At 59.1% G+C, this 16,122-nt stretch overlaps 1 protein-coding gene across 3 annotated transcripts in view; it reads left to right on the forward strand.

Moving 5' to 3' along the window:
- The first annotated feature begins 8,290 nt into the window (after positions 1-8,290).
- Positions 8,291-16,122, forward strand: part of TNS3 (tensin 3) — a 214,654-nt gene continuing 206,822 nt past the window's right edge. For all 3 annotated transcript variants that reach the window (XM_064575503.1, XM_064575508.1, XM_064575504.1), the window contains exon 1: positions 8,291-8,443. The gene's annotated coding sequence lies outside the window, so the exon portion shown is untranslated. The remainder of the gene's footprint in view (positions 8,444-16,122) is intronic.

Genomic DNA, 16,122 nt, shown 5'->3' on the forward strand with positions numbered 1-16,122 from the left:
CCCGGACCCTGTGGGCCGCCCCCGCCACCATGGTCGTCAGACTCGGGTTCCCCGCACCCCCCCCCCCCCCAGGGTTCCTGGCACTCAGCTCCGCCTCCTGCTGCCCACCGCGTCCGCCCAGGCCAACGGCGGCTGCTGGTGGACTTACCGTGTCAGGCCCGGAGCCGAGGGCCGCAGGGAGGCCACCCGCCAGCCTGTGAGACCCTGGGGTGTCATTGTCACGGCCCCTACGCACAACCCGGGAAACCCAGGCTGCTGGAGGTGGCAGGGTGCAGGTCCAGATTCTTACTCCTGAGCTTAGCGTTGCACCTCTGCCTTCTCTCCTGCCCCAGCCAGGGACCCTCCAGCTGTCCCCTCCCCTCGGGGCCACCTCCTTGGATGCCCCCACACCAGGCTCCTGCTGGGCCTCACTGTGCCTCAGCGTCTACTCCTTTGTCTTCCCCCAGGGGTACTCGCCCTGCACACTCCTGGGGTGGGGGGCGTCTTCACACCATCGCGGCTTCCCGGGAAGACTTTCCTATCAACCGGAGCCGCTCCTCGCTCCTCCGTCCTGGGGAGTGCGGGCTGACGCTTCCGAGGAGGGGAGCTCCCCTGCGTTGGAAGCCTTCAAGCTGAGCCTGGTGAGTGTGTCAGGGACTGTGAAGGGGACGTCCTGGCATGGAAGGCAGAGGTCGGGGACTTTGCAGCCAGAACATTCTGGAATCCTTGATCTGCCTGGCATGGCCCACTGCCACCAATCTCAGGCCCTGGCGTCTCATTGCAGGGATCCCAGAGGCAGGGGTTCATGCCGGCTGAGGGCTCAGGAAAGGTTTGCACAGCGCAGGATTCGGCAGATGTGCGCGTGGACAGACCTGCACTCCTGAAGGCCTGCAGGATGCAGGTTAAACAGACATCTAACAGCATCTCACTGCCATGTGCTGATGCATGTGTTCGTTGAACCTTTGCTGGATGCATGAATGAATGAGTGAGAGAACGCATGCGCCGATGATCTCCGGGTTGTGCTTTAAGCCAGCAGTAGGGGCTTCTGTCCTATTCTGCGTGGACTCCCATGGCAAAGCACCGTGGACCGGTTGCCTTAAGCAACACCTCTTCTCCTCTGGTGCTGGAGGCTGGAGGTCCGAGATCCAGGCGTGGCAGAGCCGGTCCCTCCCGAGGCCTCTCCTGGGCGTGCAGACACTATCTTCTCTCCGTGTCCTCACCTGGTCTTCCCTCTGTGTGTGTCTGCGTCCTGATGTCCTCTCCTAATAAGAACTCCACTCACATTGGAGTAGAGCCCACCCTAGTGACCTCGTTTTACCTCTATCACCTCTTTAAAGACCGATCTCCAAGTACAGTTCCATTCTGAGGTCCCGGGAGTTAGGGCTCCAGCATATGAATTTGGGGGATCACAGTTCAGCACAGCTGAAGGAGCGTGTGGCTGAGGGTGCAGGGAAGGCCCCACAACATGGGGAGCTGCCCCTCAAACTCCTTGCAGGTGAGCTCTTGCCTGCTATCCCCACAGGGCCTTTTACACGTGGAGCCCCAAGCGGGGCTCTTGTCTGCGTTGGTTTGCAAGGTTTTGGTGGGGAGGGGGGGCGGGGGGGCTCTCTGTATGGCAACAGGGACCTGGTCTCCTCTGTCCTCAGTATTGGCAGATTCCTGTCCCTGTCCTAGCTCACGTCTGAGGTGTCAGGTCTGGGATTGCAGACTGGCTTCCAGGAAAACAGGCCTTCCCTGGCCACCCCCCACCCCGCCCCAAACAGATGGGCTCAGTGAGGGCAGGAGCCCACTTTCCCCACTGAAGTCCCCCTCTCCGACTGGGATTCTGTCTCGGGCCCTGCAGGTGGGGCTATGCGCACGTGTCCGTGGGTCTCTAGGGAAGGGCTCTCCGTGTCCACCTCCCTGGGCCTCTGCCCTAGACAGCTTCATTCCTGTACGATTTGGTCAGGACATATTGCTATCCTGGTGGTCCATCTGGACTGTGGTCAAGAGATGCACGCTTGGCCTGGCCCTTGGTTTGTCAGCCACGGTTGGGGAGCTGACCTCAGCAAAGTTACGTTCTCTGCTGTCCGAGGCTTGGCTGGGAAAGTCGCCAGAGCTTCCCAGGTCCTGAGGCTGCCCAGGGTCAGCACTCCCTGCCCAGGCTCTGCGGGGGAGACTCCTGGGTCTTCTGGGGACCCCTGGCCACAGCTCTGTGCAGGAATCACTGCTTATCTTTTTTTTTTTTTTTTTTTAAGATTTTATATATTTCTTTATTTGAGAGAGAGAGAGAGAGTGTGTGTGCATGGGGAGGGAGGGGCAGAGGGAGAGAGAGAAGCAGACTCCCCACTGAGCAGGGAGCCCGACTCGGGGCTTGATCCCAGGACCTGGAGATCATGCCCTGAGCTGAAGGTAGACATCCAACCAGCTGAGCTACCCAGGCGCCCCAGGAAACACTGCTTATCTTGAGATCCGCATCATAATCTGTGCACCGCTCACCCCATGGTGCTTTTGAATTCGGTGCTGAACGTGAAAAAAGCAATTGGAGCATCAGGGGTTGGTACTCATTTCAGTAATCTAGTGAGTTCACCGATTAGATCACACACAGCATAAAGGAAAGAGGATGGTAATATGCTTGTTTGAAATTAAATCACAGTTTTTATTATAAAGCACTGTTCGTAAATTCTGTGTGTCTGGTTTTGTAACATGTAATGTACCAGGTGAATGGATTATTGTCATCCCCTCTTATGTCCGCAGGATGAAGTTTGGGTGTTATCGATGCTTTATCCAGGAGATTTCGTCTCTTTTGGAATAAACCTGTATTTCACTAAAAGAAGTTTAAGAAGGACGCAGATGTGAAGAGGAGACGGAGGGAAAGAACTTCACATGTCCACAAGTTCAGGTCTGGACAAGTTCCCTGAGCAAGGGACCACGTTTTTTTGTAGCCAAAGGTTCACAGAAGTTTGGGGGCGCTTGACTCGCTCCAGGGCATGGAGGGGTGGTCCGCGGTGACATCTCTCTCTTGGTCATCTGTGGTTGGGGACGCATGGCTGTGCTCGCATCTATAAGGGAAGCGTTTTCTCCTTCTAGCTCAGATACCATTTTTAAAAATAAACTTTTTCTTTTAGAATCGCTTTAGATGTATAGAAACGTGGCAAGGACAGTGCAGAGTTCCTGGATAGACACCCTCTCCCCCTTTGTTCTCCCATCGTTACCCTGCCTTCCACGGTCACATTGTCACAGCTGAGGCAGCAGGGCTGGGAAGTCACACTTAACTAAAGTCCACGGCGTATTCAGAGTTCACTCATGGGAGCCCACTGGCCTTTCTTTGTCCCAGGACCCCGCCTAGGACACCAGGAGACATTTAGTCCTTGTGTCTCCTCGGGGTCCTCCTGGCCACCACAGTTCTCAGACTTGGCTTTTGATGACCTTGGCAGTTTTGACGAGCACTGGTCAGGTGTTTTGTGGACCACCAGCCGCTCAGTTGGGATTGTCTGGCGTTTCCTCCTGGGTAGGCTGGGGTTCAGGGTGGGCTGGGAGGGAAACAGAGAGGCTGAGCACCATCCCCACCACCTCATGTCGAGGGCACCTGCTCCCAGCACCACTCACTCGTCACCCTGACCTCCTGGCTGAGGTCCGGGACCCCTACCCTCTGCTCTCTCTGCAGAAGCAGCTCAGTGGGGGCAGCCAGGCTCGGGGGTGGGGAGAAAGCCCCGTCTCCCTGTCTCCTTGGTGGGGAGCTAGACCCATAGACTGTTTGGAAATCTTCTGTGAGGGAGATTTGCCTATTCTGATACATTCCTTCAATCAGTCAATCCATCAGTATGGACTCGTGGTTATTTATATTTATACTTTGAATTATAACCCAAAGCTCTGTTTATATTGTTGCTCAAATTGCTCCAGGTTTGGCCACCGAGAGCTCTTTCATGTTGGGGGCCGTGTCCCTCCCACTGCCTCAAGCTTTTTGTGCTCTGAGCACGGCCTCACTCTCTGGCCCTACATGGTGCTCCAGGCTCAGCGCATGGGTTTCCTTCCCGGACCCAGAACCGCAGCCTCTCCCAGAGGCCCTGGCTCCTCTCAGTGGGGAGCAGGATTAGCAAGGGCGCCCAGGGGCTGGCTTTGCTCATTGTCACTGGGGTCACTCCTTCCAGGTCTTCTCCAGGGGCGTTTTATTTTAAACTTTTTTTTTTTTTTTTTTTTAAGAGAAAGAGCGATCAAGCGCAGGTGGTGAGGGGCAGAGGGGGAGGGAGAGAGGGAATCTCAAGTAGGCTCCGAGCCCAGCGCGAAGCCCGATGTGAGGCTTCATCTCGCGGCCCTGAGATCATGACCTGAGCCGAAATCAAGAGTCGACGTGGAACCGGCTGAGCCACCCAGGCGCCCCTCCAGTGTCATTTTAAATAAAGGGTCAAGTGCATTCCACAGGAAGGCTGCCGGCTTGTGTGTGACCGCAGGCAGTCACCTCAGCTCTCTGGACTGGGAGCTGGGCCTGAGGCTCCCTGAGGCACCTTTGCCTTCTCCCACTTTGGGACCCTCTTCTGAACACGGAGGGTGGAGTCCATACATTCTCGAAGGTGTGGAGAGCATGTTTCACCCCTCAGGGCACTGGACTAAATGTCACTTAGCTCTCCTGGACGTTCTGGACCCCTCAGAGTTGTTCATTCTTCCAGGATCACCCATTTATTCAACACTCACCCTCCCTGAAGACTCGCTGAGGTCCATGCACTCAGCGACCGGGGAGGCAAAGACATAACCAGGGAGAAGGCAGGCAGGAGCACCAAGGACCACTGCGGTTCTCCTTCGGTGGGGCTGCCTGGACATGTGAGCTCAGGACAGGTGGGCTCTGCACCTGCGGGGCGGGAGGACGAGGTGCTGGTCCTCCAGGCCAAGGGAGGTGGGATGGGGGGAGGAGGCCACGCCCACCTGCTCCAGACCTGCCAAGAAGCTCCTCCTTCGGGTGGCGCCAGTTATCACCCCTTGGCTCAGACCTCTCTGGAAGCCCCAGCAGGTAGGTTCCTGAGCCCTGATCCCACTAGGAATGCGTTTGGCTGCAGGAACAGAACACCCAGCCGTCAGGGCTTCAATGACGGGCCCCAGGTGTCCCAAGCCAGTCCGCCCTGTGGCGGCTTTCTTTCCCCTCGGCCGTGGTCCTGTTTGTCCTCGTGCTCTTTGCCTCGGGTCTCCTAAGTGCCACCCAGGGAGGGGCCATCAGGAGGGAGAGCAGTCCCGGCCGCCTGCAGGATGGAGCCCAGCTGGATTCGCTAGGGAGGCTGCTCGTGGGGCAGGGGCAGCTACCCTTCCGTTCTAACCAGGGCAGGACAACTGAGAGCCGGGGAGTCATTCTGGAGATGATCCCAGCTCTGGGACAAAGCAGCCCAGTGGGACCTCGAGGTCCCTGTAATAACCGTCCAGATCCCTTCAATGGACACTTGCTGGCCAGGCTGCTGGGAGATGGCCCCGGGCTGTCAGCTTCCTTTGGGGATGGCCTCAGGGGCAAAGGGTGGCCTTCCCGGGGTGGCCCACACCCGAGACTGACCCATGTGCTCCAGGACAGCTCCCAGCGCCGGCACCCACTTGGCCTGCCTCCCTCCCTCCTCCCGGGGTATGACCCTGCTCAGATCTACCTCAGAGCCCACGTCCGTGGCTCCAGCAGTGACACAGGTCGGGGGCTCCCAGGGCCGTGGCTGCAGAAGATGGTGTGGGCGTGCATTTTGGCAGAGAGGGTACCAAGGTTCCACGGGTTCGGGAAAGGCTCCGGGGAACAGAAAAGTCGAGGTGCTGGGCTGTGGCTGTAGATTTGTGTGTTTGGGGGGAGAAGCATAGGGAGGGGAGGGGGCCCTGTCCCAGCAAGCTCTAGAGGAGCACGGTACCTAAGTGCATCACACCGGCTTGTGGTCCTGCTCTGGCCACAGCACCATGGGTAAGTGCATCCCATGTCCTCCTTCCTGCTGCCCCTTCCAGTGGCTCTCTGGAAAATGTTACTTTTCAGGGCAAGGAAATCAGAAAATTATCCACATCATTGCCCACATGCTGCCTTTGACCCAGGGATACTGAAGAGTCAGACTTCGGCGGTGGCCAAGTCCATCTTCATGGCAACAACAAGCTTCCAGAAAGTTTTTTCAGAACTCCTGTGGGAAGGAACAAGAGGAGCTCTGGGCACTGGAGATGCGGCAAGCCCCTGGCCAGACCCGCGCCTGCCCCGTCTGCAGGGCTGGGAAGGGAGTGGCCGTTTCGGTCTGAGACTTTTGTTTTCAGATTTGAGATATTTTTGGATGGGTAAGGATGGAAAAAATGCGTGTCCCTTTTTCAGATAATTGCAACATGCCTTGCTGTTCAAGTTCTTGGAAACTCAAAGTTGTGGGCTGGGAAGTGGGAGTTCCTGGACCTGGGAAGGCCCCCCGCGCCAGCCTCTGGGCAGGCGTGGGCATCTGCACTTCGGTGGATCAGGGAGCCAACTGCTCGGGCTAACGGAGGATGCACAAGAACACCAGGTCCAGTGTGCCTCCCTTCTCGGGCTCTGCGGAGGGATGTATGAGGACAGACACTGTCTCAATAAGCCTCCAAGTGTCCACAGTCCCAGAAACAAGGGGGTGGTTGGGGCCGGCCAACTGGCAAGGGGCAGGTGGGACCGTTTGGCTTTGAGGGAGAGCAATTTGAGGACAGAGATTTTACGAGAGGCTGCCTGGCAGGGGCGAGACCCCCAGCTTCCCAGCCGTGCAATCATGGGCAAGCTTATGGGCCTTGCCCCTGCAGGTGGACGTCCTGGTATCTTCTGAAGTTCAAGTTCACTTAGTCGTTCAGCCAGCAGGGACCTGGACATTGCGACAGAGCCTGAGACACAGGATGGATAAATGTGCTTGGCCCTGCGATGTTCCAGCAAAGAGACAAGTCGGCACAACCGTGCCGGATGGATGGGCAGGACAGGGCAGTGTGGGAGAAAGTTACGAGGAGCTTGTTGGCCTGATGGTTCTGGATCTTTATCGTGTTCTGTTGCTGAACAGCTGGGGGACCTTGGGCAGGTTACCTACAATTTCAGCTTGTTTCCGTATGGGTGCAAAGAGGATTGTAATAACACCAGCCTCCGCCCCATTTAGGGGTCCCTCTTCCGCTGAGACTCCTTTTCTGGTACCCCTTGCCTTGTCCTGCGGGCTGTTGGTCTGGGGTCTCCTGGAGGGCAGGAAAAGGGTCTGTTCTATTCCTGAGTGCTCTGGAAGCATTTGCCTCAGGGAATGAATGCCCAGCTCCGTCTGAGGAAGAGAGTCATGGCTTTTGACCTCTTGAGAAATCATGCTACCCTCTAGAGCAAGGCAGGGGTTGCTGGTCTTTCCAAGAGGCCTTGCAGGGTAGGAGTGCGATTGGAGCGGGGTTCAACCTCCGCTCTCAGTGATGAACCGAAGAAGGTCCCCACAAGGCAGGACAGGAGGGCCCGGGTAGGTTTGGGTGTCCATCCCCAATCAGGGGCAGTTCCTGGTAACTGCACCTTAAGATGTGTGCAGCCCTCCCCAGGTGGGATTCTAAGAGAATTTGGTCCCAGTGGCGGATACAACCTCTGTCTCTCTTCTGAAGGATGTAGGGTGGGTGTGTTCTCACACGTGCTTTCCTCATGTGCGGGGCTTCCCGCACACTCTTGTTGACACCGTTCTTTTGCCTATGAGGAACAGCATTTCTAATTCTGCAGAAGGCTGTGTGTTTCCCAAGGGGATCTTCGGAGGGTGCTGCCCATTTCCCGGATTTCACTAATGGGAAAACAGAGGCTGAGAGACTGTCTGTGGGGATGTTTGGGTCTTGGGGGATGCTGGACTTTCTCTGCCTCTCCTCCCCTGAGGATCCCTCTGGCCTGGGACCTGCTCTCCTAAATGCTCCTGGACAGCCTAAATCCTGCTGGTTTCTCCTGGCTCATTTTAAGAATAAAGTCTTCCCCGAGCCCTCCCTCCATTGGCCGGACCTTCCAGAGACTTCTAAAGCATCTTGCGCTTTGCCCTTCATGGCTGTGCTGCTTTATGTCTGCAGGACCCTGCTACGAGTGTAAGCTACAGGCGGGGAGCGAGGCCCGGGTCCCAAGAGCACAGTAATTACAGCGCGGAATGAATGAATGAACGAACGAGTGAGTGAGAGAACGAATGAACAACCGGTTTTGCAGGGGTCAGGACTGCAGCCTCCCTCCGCCCCCGACTTGCGGCGCGGGAACTCTCGGCGCAGGGGCCGCCGGGTGAGTCACCATCTGGCGGTCCCTCCGGGCCGGCGGGGAGGTCCCGGGGGCGCACGGGGGCGCACGGCGGGGCGGGCCCGCCCGGCGCGCGCAGGGCTGCGCGCTGAGGCCAGGTGACCGGCGGCCGGGCGCGGCGGTGGCGATTGCCCGCGCCGCCTCGAGGGGGCCCTGCGGCGGGCGCGGCGGCGAGCCAGGAGGACGGCCCGCCCGCGCGCTGCTGCGCTGCTCGGCGCCCGGCCTGCTGCGGCCATCGCCCCGCCGGACGCGCCGCTCGCCCAGGTACGGGGCCGCACCGCCGCCCGCTTTGTTTCGGGCCGGCGCCCGCGAATGCGCGCCGGGCGCAGGGAGGGGCTCGGGGCGCGCGCGGGAGCGAGCCGGCCCGGGGTCCGGGGACCCGGCGCGGGGCCGGCGGCGCGGATCCGGAGTCCGGGTCCGGGTCCGGGTCCGGGTCCGGAGGCGCGGCCGGAGCGGCACCGCGCGGCGGCGCCCGGCGGACTTCGCTCTCTGGGACGCGTCCCGAGACTGCGGGGCGGAGAGCCGAGCTCGGGGCCCTCTTTGATCTCGGCGAACGGGCTCCGTCCCCGTCCCCGTGCTGGGCGGGAGGGGGGGTGTCCCCGGGCGCTCCCTCCTTCCGAAGGAGCGGGATCCGCGGGCCCCGCGCCACCTGTGGCACGTGCCCCCGGCCCGCCGGCGCGGTCGCTGACAAGCCGCCGGGGGGGAGGGTCCGGGCGCGCAGGGCGCGGGCGGGGGTCTGCGTGCGGGTGGGCACCGCGGCCTGACAAGGGCTCTGGGGCTTTGCTCCAAGTGATACGAAGATCAGTGTGTGGCGGGAAGGGACTGCAGAGCTGCCCTCGATTCTTCAGACAGCGCTAGAGGGTGACCCCCACTCTCCACGGTGGTTAATACCAGCGCCCTGGGATGTGTGGGGCCAGCAGGGAGCACTGTCGCGGGTGGTCACTGCCTACTTACCCAAAGCCCCCATCCCGAGGCGGGGGTCCCAGGCCTTCACACACTTTGACTTTCTGGGGGTTTCACTCCCTGTGACACGAATGCTTGAGCCTCCAAGACTCTAAAAATATACCGAGAACAGGAACGTGCAAGTTTTCATTGCATTCATTGCATTAATATGACTACTGCATTAATACCTCAGTGCCTGATGAAACGGCCTTCAGAACCAGCCGTTTGGACATTGTGGTGTGTTTGCTGTGTGCCCATTGCTGTCTTTGAAATGCGGTACTTCTTGGCCCTTTGAAAGAGATTTGCTGTCCTGTGATTCTCCCCTCTTTAGGGCCGGGGAGGTTATATTTGCAAATCAATCAACAAGTATTAAGAAAGGCGTTTCTGTGGAGAGGCCTGGAGGGGCCCGGGAGAGGCCCCGGAGTCTCTGCAGCTGGTGGGTGGAAGGAGCAGGGCCCTGCTGCAGGGAATGAGGGGACCTTTGTGCACTGGTTGCTGACTGGGAACCGACAGGAGGCCAGACTCCTGACCTCAGAGACAAAGTAATAGTAACTTACTTTGCAATCTTGCAAAGGAATGGTGACCTCAAAGTATAGTGCAGTAAGAGCACGTTCTTCTTGAGTGTTTGCTTGTGCTAAATGCTTTGCATGCGTTCCTTTTGCATTTCTTCAGAGGGAGCTGCGATTTTGCCCCATTTTACGGGTGTGCAAACGGAGGCAAAGAACAGGCTAGGTGTCTTGTCCAAGTTGATGAAACAGGGTGGCGCAGCCCAGGGGCCCGGCACGCCTGACCGAATGGATGCATATTCTGACAGCAGATTTCTCAGCTGAGATGCCAAAGCTCATAGTGGCAGTGGAGGGATTCTTTGCAAAGCTCTGAGAAAGCAGAAAAAGTAGTAGCTGCTGGGAACTGTGTGCTCCTGGATGCAACTGACTACTTTTCCAAGTGTAGCTTTGGCACCTAATGGTTTCAGATGGAGCAACTTACAAATGAGACCCTGGGAGCTAAAGGTTACAGGATGAAATATGTTCCCGCAGGGGATGTTGCTGATGGGGGGGGGGGGGTTAAAAAAAAAAAGGCCTGGGAAGGAGGCAAAAAGGCAAGAAGAGGCCACTGCACAAAGGCATTGTTGCCATACTGCTCCCCCCCCCCCCCCCCCCCGCATTCAAGATCGCTTCCATCAAAGTGCTGCTGAAGGGGACTTGGCTCCTCTTAGGTGCGGGAAATGTTAGGAATCTGTTCTACTGCGCTGAGTCCTTAGAACTAAGGGCTGGGTCATCGCGCCCCACAACTGTTCAGGCTAGGAACAGTTACTTCTTGATGTCTGTTCCTTTCCTGTAAAAGCAGGAAACGTGACTCTCCAGGTTTCTGGAGCTTCCTGTGGGACCCTGCCTATGGGGACAGTGTTTGGTGAACGCCCACGTCTGCGCGTGGGTCCATGAGGCGGGCCCTCCTGCAGGCAGATCGTGCTGTCCCTCTCCTTGTGCACTCGGGGACGTCTGGGTCTCGGCTGTGGGTCTGGGGCTGGTGCAGCCCTGCGGACTGTTCTGGAAACCCCCCCTCCTGGGGGGGCTGCCTGTGCTGAATGGGAAGGAGGAGGCCAGTGAAAGCAAGGATGACCACCACCTGGGGCCAACCTTAGAAGCCGCCGTAGTGCCCCCCTGTGTCACTGAGGGGATGAGGGTCATCCATGATGACCCCTACACATTTTGAAAAGAGTTACGTTAATTTTTTAAAAAAGAAGGTGGTGATGTGGTATTAATAAATTTTGTCCCGAGTGGGCTAAATTAATGACAAATTTATGTTTAAGGAGTCTTGGTCAGTAATCAGGAAAATTCCCTCCGGTGGAGCATTCTCTGATCAGGGAAGGGAGGTGTTCCTCGCGGCCACCAGCTCCGGGAGAGAAGCCTTCCCAAGGCGTTCCTGGGCTGGGCAGGAAGCCTGGCCCCCTCCCCACCCCCGCGAGCTTCCCCCTGAACCCAGCCTAGTGACCTTGCAAGAATAACTCCTTTTGAATGCACAGCTGTGCTCACCGACGCGGGGCACTTGCTGGACAGGATCTGATCTTCGCCCAGCCTCGCAAGGCGTGGTTTTTGTCTGTATTTTCCAGCATTGGGCCCTGAGACTCGGCGAGCTTAACTAGCTTCCCCGTGTCATGGGGCTGGTGGGTCTGGGGACAGAGCCTGTCCTGCCTTGGCCACCAGGGGCCGAAGCCTGTGAGTGGATGGCGTGGCGTGGTGCGGGGGGCCTCCTGGATTGGAACCCAGGCCCATCTGCAGTACTGGGACTTCTTCCCGAGTCCAGGGGTCCCCACGGTTCCCCGTGAGGGGCTGGCGAGGTGACCCCCGTTGGCAGGGCTCCCTCTGCAGCTGCTTCCTCGGACAGGGAGGCTGTGTCTCTCTCTGCTCCTCTCTTCCTTCCTCCCTGAGCTCTCATTGTGGCACGTGGGGGGCTCCCGCCTTCTTCTTCCTCTGCTCTGGAGAGATGGTTATGCTCCGTACCCGTTGCAGCCCCGGCTTTGTTCTTCAGCGTTAGGAGACGTCTGTGGGACCCTGTTCCAGCTTCCCGAGGGGGGAGCAGCTGGTTCACAGCCCTCCCCGGGGCCCGGCTGCGCCCGCGGGCACCATTCCACGCTGCGCCCGCGGGCACCGGCCAGGCCGCTGAGGGTCTCGGCGGCACTCGCGGTGCCCAGAGGCAGCGGCCGGGTGTGCCCGGGTGGCATTTCAGCACAGACTTGAGGAGACTGGCCGCCAGCCGTGCAACCACTCCCTGAGGTTTGGAAGACCCGAGAGTGACGAGTAGCTCCGAGCCATGGGGGCAGGCAAGTGCTCTGGGGCGCGGCCCCAGGCCTGTGCTGCCACCGGTGGCTGCTTGCAGGGGAGGCCTGCCCGAGTCAGGACCCCGCTCCCGCCGGTGGCCCACAGCTGCAGGGTGCCGCGTGTCACTCATCGGGAGAGGGGCCGGCCCACATCTGGCCGGCCAGCGAGGCGCCCTGGGGCCGGGCCGGGCCATTAGCGGGGCGTCTGCGTTCTGTGCACATTCCTCCCGGAGCTGGGGCCGCGGTGCTGGCTCCCGGAACAAAAGGGCTCCATTGACTCGGTCCTGGCCTTCCTCCCTCCTAATTCATCACCTCTCAGGGGTTTCGGGAGGCTCACTCCCTCCCCACTGGTGATTTTGGACGCAGATCAAAGGCGCGGTTCAGGCAGCCCGCTGGGAGGAAAGAGTGGGCTCTGGCGGCCACAGGCTTGGGGAAAAGCCGCCCTTTGTCGCCGTGAGTGTCCTTGGGGTTTCCCACCTGCAGCCTGGGGCCTCGCTGCCCCTCGCGGGACTCACCCCGGCAGGCCCCACGGGGCTGTTGTGTGTGACTCGTGGCGCTGGGGTGTCCCTCCCTGGCCACTGCGGACTCTGGTCCTGCTGAATGTCCACAGCCCCGGGGTCTCCTGCTGGAACACCACTTCCTCATTCTTGGAGGCGCTATCTGATCCCCCACGGGGGCCAGCCCTGTGATAACCGGAGGAGGTGGTGGGGCACCTTTGTCCTGCTGAGCCAGGACAGGTGTGTTTCCAGTTCATCACTAAAAGATCTGAAGCGCCCGGTGGGTGGTGGGCGGGGGTGAGGGCAGGGGGCCTATCTGTGCTGTCTCCACTGGGGGGGTTGCTGAGCGAGGCCGGAGGGGCATTTCCTCCTGTCCCGGGGCCCACGAGGGGAGGGGCACTTGTCATCTATACTGCTCAGGGGTAGGAGAAGCTTCCCGGGTAATGGAGGTCTGAGCTTCTTAAGCTGAGTTTTGAGTCTTTTCCTGCAAAACCATTTTCCTGTGCTCTCTGCCGGCTGTAGACTCGGAGAAATGATGCCGCGTACCAGCCGTGCTTTTTGAGTTGACTGTGCCGAGATCCCGCGTGCCACTCTGTGCCCGGCATTTCAGCACCAACAGGGCAGTGACAGCGTGTCCCCACCTGTAACCACCTCTGCATGGGCGTGGGGGTCGATGGCTGCACGGCGCCCCAGGAGTGGACGCGCGGTAGTGGACGTGATGACCAGTTGTGCCCCGTGTCACCTGTGTGCACCCTTGCACGGAGGTTCTTGAGCAAGACTCTGGCTGGTCATGTTCCTGGAAGGACTTCCAAGTCTGGCCGAGAGGTCAAAGAACACAAACTTTTTTTTTTTATTGTGGTAAAATGCATAGAACATAACAGTTTCCATTTTAACTATTTTCTTTCTTTTTTTTTTTAAAGATTTTATTTATTTGACAGAGAGAGAGACAGCGAGAGAGGGAACACAAGCAGGGGGAGCGGGAGAGGGAGAAGCAGGCTTCCCGCTGAGCAGGGAGCCCGATGCGGGGCTCGATCCCAGGACCCCGGGATCATGACCTGAGCCGAAGGCAGACGCTTAACCATCTGAGCCACCCAGGCGCCCCTCCTAAGCACATTCTCGTCGTGCAATGCCACCATCCATCCCTGGATCCCTTTTTGTCTCGTGAAAGGAAAACTCTCTCCTCCCCCACGCCCAGCCCCCGTCCCCAGCCCCCAGCTCTCTGGCTCCATGAGTGTGGGTCCTCCAGGGACCTCATAGAAGTAGGATCACACAGTCTTTGTCTTTTTTGTGTCTTTTTTGTGACTGCCTTATTCCACTCACATCCTCCAGCTTCATCTGTCCCGTGACAGGTGTCAGCATGTCCTCCCATTTAAAGGCTGGATAGTATTCCATTGCATGGACGGACAGCGATTTGTGTGTCCGTGGTTGGACACTTGGGCTCTTCCCTCAGTTGGCTGTCGTGAGTAATGCCGCTGGGAACAAGGATGCACGGGTATCTGTTTTGACCCCTGCTTTTGCTCCTTTTGGGTGTCACCCAGGAGGGGACAAGACTTTTGGAAGTCCCCCCACATATTGCATTGGAGAAACCAGTGCTCATTGGAGCCTCTCGGGGTCCACCGGTGTCCCTGAATGCCGGCGCCCACAGGCTAAAAACCAGGCCTGCAGGCGAAGGAAGAGGGAGGCTTCTTACTGAGCTATTTTGACAGATCGTGTAAACTCTGTGATTAATGGAATGAGAAAGCAGGAAGAATGTCTTTCATTTAAAAAGAAAAAAAGAGCCTTCAGGGTTGCTTGGTTTTATTTTCAATTAAAAGGATCTGATTTTGTTTCTGGAGAATGGTTTTAATTTGGATAAATAGTTCAGTCTGGGAACTGTGTGCCAGAGCCTATGATCTATGAGTGCAGTTACCCAGAGTTCCCTGAGCGGCTTTTCGGAGGGAACACGGACCTGGGCCCTGCGTTGGTCTGTCCTCCGTGTGGTGGTGATGAGCGTCCCGTGCCTGGGAAGGGGTGGGGGGAGGCAGCCCTCCTGACTGGTGTGCAGGACCTATGGGGGAGTGGGTGGGGGGGGGCGGTGGCCGCCCTGGGAGCAAGGGGCCCCAGCCTGGTGGTCGCTGGTTAATTTTTATCCTCCAAGAATGTGTTCACAGCCTCACGTCAGGAATGCCAAGAAGCAGGCCCTCGCCCCACGCCACTTCCCAGTTGGACCAGACTTAGCGGCATCTTTTCCAACGCGGGCATCTGCAGCATCGGTCAGGCTTGGGGGATGCGGAAGGGGTTCTTACAGGCTACAGGCCGGTCCGATGATGGAAGCTTCCGAGGCCAGGCAGGCTTCAGGCCCCGGCACGGGGCTCTCTAAAGCCTGGGCCTGTGCGCCTTCTTTCAAAGGGCTTGAAGTTGGATCTCCGAGTTGGACTGAAGCTGGGGAGGGAGGAAGTCCTGGGGGCTCTGGGGACAGAGCCCTCAGGTGGAGGGACTGTGGGCAGAGGCCCCAGGCAGGAGCGTCCTGGTGTGTCTCTGGGGCAGGGGGAGGGGTAAGAAGGCACAGGAAGGGGCATCTGCTTGTTAAACTAGGACAGGTGTCAAAGCCTTCACTCTCCATGCTGGGTAACCAGTTGGCGGGGGAGGGGGTCTGCGGCTGGTGCGGCCACCTCCCGGGCCTGTGGGAGCTCTAGGATGGATGGGGAGCTGCCCCGGAACGTCCCCGAGTGAGTAGTGCAGCCGCATAGGAGGGAGGGTGGACGAGCGCCTGCTGGTGGCCCACCTGCCAGGCTGCGATTTTAACGGGAGGAGACATTCGCATGAGATTGGGGCAGCGACAGAATTGATTTCTCTTGTCCTCACCCCTCCCCACCCCGTGTACCTAGGAAGGCCCGAGGTACAGGTCACCCGGAAGGGCACAGTTTGCTTTCATAGCATTTCAGCTGTTGCTGGAGGTGCCGGCCCGGGATGCTGTCCCCACACTGACCACTGTCCTCACCCCGCCCCCGCGCGTGCCCACGTCCTCCTCCCCGCCAGGTGGGAGCGAGCGCCCGGCCACCACGGGGCCGACTTTGTCAGAGCTTCCTCCGGGGACGAACACGTCCGCTGCAGCTCTGGGGGGCTGTTTGCAGGCCTTTGTGATTTAGCGCCAGGCCCACGGGGACGTGTGTGCAGCCTCGGCCCTCGGTGGCTGGGCGGGGCCGTCCTGCCCCAGGGTCTGCGTCTCCCGCCAGGGCCTGCTTTTTCACACACGGGTTTGGCTCTTCTGTCTGCGCCGGTCCCAGGCTCAGCACGTGCAGGGGGCACAGGAAGCCGTAGCCGGCCGCGTGCGGCAGGACGGGGGGCCCTGGAGCCGCAGTCCAGCCGACTGTGGCCCCCTGAGGCTCTGTGACCCGCACTCTTGGTCATTGTCTGGCTAGGACCTGCGGGGCTGAGCTCAGCTCTGCAGCCCAGGGCGTTCAGTGGGGGCCCCGACAGGCCCAGCGTCCCGTGTTTGGTGCCAAGCTGGGGCTGGGTCACCGGGCTGGAGCTGTCGGATGTCGGAGCCTTTGGCCGCTGGTTTGCTCTGCATGGAGTGCGGGGCTAACTGCCTGCCTTCCATTTGTCCGAGCCTGTTATTTCTGCTGTGTTCGGCCTGGTGTCAGACCTGTGTGCTTTGAGGACATTCGCATGTCCGTGTCCCGTGCCGAGCACAGAGGACGCCC

This window comes from Mirounga angustirostris, unplaced genomic scaffold (assembly GCF_029215605.1).
Source record: "Mirounga angustirostris isolate CCGP_5_RB_7025 unplaced genomic scaffold, mMirAng1.0.hap1 SCAF_12, whole genome shotgun sequence".
In the NCBI taxonomy this organism is placed as follows: Eukaryota; Metazoa; Chordata; class Mammalia; order Carnivora; family Phocidae; genus Mirounga; species Mirounga angustirostris.